Source organism: Camponotus vicinus, unplaced genomic scaffold, assembly GCF_025532165.1.
Source record: "Camponotus vicinus isolate PSW18456_S1 unplaced genomic scaffold, iyCamVici1.0 SCAF_2, whole genome shotgun sequence".
NCBI lineage: Eukaryota > Metazoa > Arthropoda > Insecta > Hymenoptera > Formicidae > Camponotus > Camponotus vicinus.
In genome coordinates, this window is record NW_028141956.1 from 24,497,197 (window position 1) to 24,504,053 (window position 6,857).

Here is a 6,857-nt window from a genome sequence, read left to right on the forward strand (position 1 = left end):
TTTATTTTTAAATTTTAATAATTATATTTTTGAAATTTTATATAGATATTATTATAGGAAAAATATATTACTTTATTAATTTTTAAATTTTCAAGTTTTGTCTGACTAGACGCCACTGTGCGGTAGATTAGCACGGCTCATTCTGAAGACTCGGTACCAAATGTTCCTTGAGAACAAGGCTGCCGCCATTTAACACGCGAGGGAGCGATGTACTCAACAAGGACGGCCTCATGTTTTCATAAATTCTATTAATGAATCGCACGCGAAATATTCCCTCTCTTTCGTGCGTGCACTCCCTCTCCCTTTATGTAGCAGTTCGTCAGCATGTCATTGAGGAAACAAGGGAGACATTCGTTGAATTCGCGCACTATTTCCAGCGAACGGACAGAACAATGCGTCCGTTTTCTTATGCCGTATTTAAGCGCACATATATTAAGTATACTATTTAAATATATGAGAGGGAATCTGTTCCAATAATAAATTAACTCTAAAATTAAACCATATGTACAACTCTTGATATTATCATTAGCTTTATATATTATTATGTATTCAATATATTACTTTAATATTTCATTTAATTTAAATATATCGATATATCTCGACACTTCTGTCAAAGAGAAATCGACCAATTGATCAGACAGTAAATGAAATAATTCAGAAATATCAGTCAATTTGTTTAACTATAAATAATAAATGTTTTTTATCATAAAAACAGTAAAAGCATATTAGAAATCATAATAGTTCGATCTTATAATAATTCCATTAATGAGAAATCGATTTCTGAATCGCTCAATTATTCTTTATTGCAGACAGAGCGCAAAATATGTTGCTGAAATTACGTTGTTAGCTATTTCAAGCGAAAGCAACGAAAACTATGTAGGTGTGTTCGATCGCAATTTATCTTGATAGATATAAACGTTTGTCCAAGTGCGAACGTACGCGAACGTACTACCGATTTCTTAATAGCGCCTTAATTCTTGCTTCGATGCATTTTAATGCAATTTGCTGGTACGTTGGCAAGCAACTCGACAAACAGCTTGCGTCGTTAAAGCTGTTGATCCCACAGCTAACACAGACATATATGACGCTTTACTTATGTAAGGTCTGGCAAATTACGCATAAATAATAATAAATTCGCAACATCGATATTGGAATTGATATTCGTGGATAATAATTGTAAATTTTTCGATGGGATGAGAATTTTGCATAATTATAATGAGACGTGAAAAATATTTTCATAAAAAGATTTAAAAATAAATATCGAGACGTATCTGATGAAAATAGAAAATTGATATTTTCTGCTTAATAATGTTAATTTCTTTAATAATTATTCGTGCACACACAAGATAATTTAATTTGTCGATTTTGAGTTAATAATGAATCGACGACAATTAATGACAGTCGAAATGAACATTCCATATCAGCGCCATGTTGGTTTGAAAGAGCTTTTGCATTCCACTTAATTATAATAACAATAGTATCAGGATGACTAAAATAAAAGTGACAATAAGACTCGTGTCGACTTCATCGGCTCACTTCGTTGGCGGCATAATAACAAGATAATGAAGCTTACCATATTAAACAACACGCGATAAGGCATACAGACGATAAGACAACCGACGATAAAAGTGAATATCTCTCTCTCTCGAACGAGCGATGCCAGTGGAATAAATACGATTGTAAATGTATCCTAATGCTAGCACAAAGCTGTAAAAATAGCTTTGCTTAATCATATTGAAAGTCTTATTGATTTAATTATGTCAAGTTATTTTATATGAAATAAATGTTATAATAAAAATTATATCTATAAATATAAAAATTATATTTATAAAATTATATTTATAACTTTGCGTTCTCTCTAACATGCTATCGCTATTTATTGAAATATGTTACGAGTGATAATGACGAGAAAAATTTGTCAGTTATGATAAATATATCATAATGATAAATATTTATAGACATGTGTAATTATTTCTAATACGAAAATATAAATCTAATTTTCTTAAATTATGCGCTAGAGCATTTCTTTTTCAATTTTTTTCTATATCAATTTCATTATATAATATTATATAATATTATATAATATTAATCTATATAATTATGCGATTGTATAAAAAATATCATATCATTTTTAGCGATATTTCTTAATTCAACGTAATTAATCTTAATTATCAGTCTTATAAATATCTTCTTTTTACTATACCTTTTTTTTCGAGGACCTCCGAATCAAATGAGCAAGGCCAATCGTATAAATTTTTCTTAATTATACGTCACATTATACATTATAAAATATTTATGTAACGTTATTTTATTTCATTGCCGTACAATAGTTGCGGATTAAAATATACAAGCGAATATGCGAAAGCATTATACATACAATGATGTGTTAGATACACCCTTAAATGTAGTTTAGGCTCGTTTGATAAGTGTAGATATAATCGAAATTTGATGAAAGTGTATATGTACAGGTAAAATCATTAATAGCAATGAAATATAAGAAATTAAAATTAAAGGAGTGATAGTCTTTTTTTCGACAAAAATTGTTTTATTGTTTTATTGTTTTATTTTAAAATCATATTTAGATGTAGTTATTTCTTAAGCATCATATATCTACAAATTTTTCGGAGATCTCACTAATGATCTTAATAATGTTAACAAAATCGAAAAAAAAATTTATTTTAAGATTTACAAAAAAGCGAAAAAAGTAAAATAAAGCAACATTTAATGATTCTTGATGATGACGTAAAAATAATCGTAAAAGAATCCTTACTAAGCATAATCGTATTGATTTCCATGCTGTATATTTTTTAATACATTTAATATTAAAATATAGTATTTTAATTTGATATTAATATTGATATTAATATTGTTATAATAAATTTAATATTAATATTTGATTAGTATTTAATTTGATATTAATATGAGTGAAGACTTTTCTTGTTAAATGCGCAGTATAATTTAGATCTTTATGAGCTTCCATCGCTCATTTTACAACCGTTATAGCGATGAATGTGCTCCGGAAAATTGTGAGAACGAATTTGACGATTCGTTTTGAAAAATGAGCGACAATAATCGACGCTTATTTATTGTCTACGTAAAACGCGCATCAAGCGTCGATTAAAGAACGAGCAGGCGTGTCCAAGCATTTGAGATACTAATTAGCCCTAATTGGCCGAGGAGACAATGCATAAGTGTTGCAGCAAATACAATTGAGATGAAACATTACTTTTCTCAAGAAATTGCGCTCCAGTTAGGGAAAAGTTGAAGGAATTCTTAACTGTAAGAAAAAAGTTAAAGTTTTATTAATGTAACATATATAAGTATATCAAATACTATGTATCAAGTGCTACGAAACGGTAGGAAATCAACTCTCTATTCAAGTTTGAGAATTCTAGTTGATAAAAACTCGCATTTTTCCACGATAACAAAGAATGAAATACCTCGCACTGTACGAGAACTCGAATACAACACGCAGCTCAGGCGTGATCAAAGTGCAATTTTGCGTCGAGCTAGCAAACCGTGACGTGTCCGGTTTTGCCAGCAAAATTTTCAGCATCGAGGCATATTTTTACAATCGCGTGTTTACAGAATAAATTTGCATAGGGTTAATGCGCGTTGGGAGAAATTCCCTACGCTTAGAACGCAACGCAGTCGGGGAGTGGCGAAACGTCTTTGTGCCTCGATATCATATTCTCGGTTGTTGGCCGTTAATTTACATACAACAAAAGAGAGCAAGGTACTAGCAGAAGGCCTTGGTAAGTCGCGATGCAAGCCGGGCTGTTGTATTTTGAGCTCAGCGTTGTGTTTACGCTGGAGAACGCATCTCGCGGATGTTTACCTCTTTATGAAAGCAGTAAACTCATAAAAATTGAATATGATAAGAATAATATGATATTTTCCTATAATTTAATAAAACGTAATTTTTTCTTGATTTTATGATTATTATTTTATACGTGAGAAAATATTGTCACGTCTTTCAGCGATTTTATAATCACGTTCATTGTCAGAAAATGTTGCACATTATTTTATTCTTTTACTAAAGAATAATGAAATTAACTTGTACGCATTTAAAATGATAAAAAAGTATTTAAATTTATATTCACGTCATGAGAAAAACAGAGAGAGAGAAAAAATCATACATTTTGTTATTTGGCTTTATTAATAGTAACAAGTTTGTGAAGAAAAATGTAGTTTACGTACGCTACATTGGAGTTGCATGAATTCATTGCTTCGTACGCAATTAAATGAGTAGAAAAACGTTAAATAAGTTGTATATAAATATATACAATTAAATAAAACAAGAATTATTTGCATTTTGATTTTTTATTTATTTCGTAGTGCAAATATTCGTTTATCACGTTCGTTCACAGATATTTGATACATATAATGTCAGTTACAATTTTTCTATATTAATCGATTTTTCTTATTAATCGATACACGAGTATTCACGAGTAGACACGCTTCAGTAATTCATTATCCACGCTATGTTATGATGATAAACTTTCGCGTCATGGTTTCATAATCGCCTCGGGGACCAGATTATGTATGAATGACTTAATTTTGTATAATCATAGAAGCGTTATAATGAATACGAAAGGACAAATGTGTCTAATGTCGAAAAAGTCTTTTCCAACAGAAGAACAAATCTCGAAAAACTTAGTTATAATGTGTTAAGTCAATATACTTAAAAAATTGCAAAGATTGACTTTACCTTGGCACATGTTATATTGATTCTGACACAAACAACCCACACCACGTGCGTAAGAATTGAATGAGAAGTAAAACATGGCGGAAAGATTTAAAAATACGACAGTAAAGCGAAAGAGGTAATTATTTAAAGATGATTCCTGTAATGAAAGACACGAGGTAATGAAGCAAAGTAATGACACGATGATTATAAATTCTCGCGTGTCTAATTCTACTTAATGATGAACACGATAGAAAGAAACATAAATTACGATCGGGGGAAATAGGTTCGGCTGCAGACGTCTTTAAATTTGAGAATTAATTAGATGCGAGATGCTGTAAAACAAATAGGTGTATAATTCCAATAACCTTAATTATACTTTTAAATCTATCTATTAAACACCATGTGTGTTTTGCCATTGCCATTCGTGTGATCTTTACACGCGGCGTTTCATCATAGACGAGAAACGGCATTAGCATAATATAATACGTTTATTGCGAATAACCTTATGCCACATAGTCATTGTTTCGCATAAGATTAAACACAAAGATTGTTGTTATTTCTGCAAATCCATAATTAATGTCTATTCATGGAGAAAATTATTTATGCCGCTGTTTATTTCTTACCATATAATGTGTTTTTAATATCTATTCTTGCATTTAAAAACATATTTCATCGTACATTAAAAATAATAAAAGGAGAAGACTATTATTGTAAAACTAATTATGAATAAAGTTTTTTTTTTGAATAAAGCAGATATTTTTATAAGAGTTGAATTGTCTTTGTAAATAAAAAAATTATTGCTTGCCTTATATTATATGAATCATTAATTTTGATGTCTAGAGATTAATTCATGTGTAATTAGAAATCATATTTCTGTAATTATTGATAGAGAATTTTGCGAGTTATTAATTTATTAATAAATTTATTATTAATTTATTCTACAATTATTGGTAGAGAAATTTTGCGAGTTATTATTTTTATTAAATTGTATGTTCCTTCAATTTACACATATCTGAAGAAAGTTTCTAAAAATTCTACAATGGTATTTATGAGCGGAAGTGTGTTTGAAATTTGCAAAATTTTCAGAGTATCATGAGGCAATTATGTTGAAAACAACAGTGTACATAAAGCAGAGCCTCATCTGAGAAACGCTCAGTATTTCGAAGAAATATTATAATTCAAATTATCATCTCTCTATTTTACGACTGACTACACAGAATGAGAGGAAAAATAAGTAAAGATGGCACAAAATGCCGCGCAAATGCATTTCTGTAATCGTCGCAACATAAGGACTATTATCGGAATGTTTCTAGTAAAGTCGAGTATCGCGTAAAACATTGCATTCCTCATGTTACAATCTTTCGAATTGTTTTATGTACGCTTGGATATCTCGATGGACGGATGATATGCTCCATGTCAGAGAATCTTAAAAGGCCAAGAGTTCTTCAGGATCAAGCAGATATCTGCAAATGCGTCATGTAGATAGACATTCCGAGAGCGACGTGTTATGCATTTGCATTGCAGGACAAATGTACATTCGCAGATTGCAGATATTCGCTTGCATGGATTATGAGTTTCTATACAATCGCGTTTTTGTTATTAGTTAATATAGTCAGAACTTTTCATCCTGTAATAGATGAGAAGTGTAATTTTACATATTCCTATATAGATTTAATTAATTAATTAATTGATTAGTTTGATTATACACATTTTGATTAAACAATTAATCTCTTTAAATTAATGCATTTTTAAATTAATTTTATCTAATTAATTCTAATTCATTCAATATAATTAACTTATGTAAAAAATTTTATAATTAACTTATGTAAAAAATTTTTATTGGAATGATTATTTTAATTAAATTGTAAATTTCTCGAATTATTTTATCTTATCTTTCCTTAAAAACAAATACATTTGGTGAATATTTTACTTAATATTCTCAGGATTATTTCTTACAAATAAGCGTTATCTGCGAAAACCTGTTAGATGATTACCATCCGTAATGCAACAATGCAGCGGAGATGGTGCGAACTGAAATCGATCGCAGTAAATGAAAATGTCTGATACCTGCATTACGCCAGAGACCGTATGCGATGAGTTTAAACGTTTGTGATTCTAATTGCACATGTTTATTAAGTAGAAAGGAAGCGCAATTGATGCATTTGTT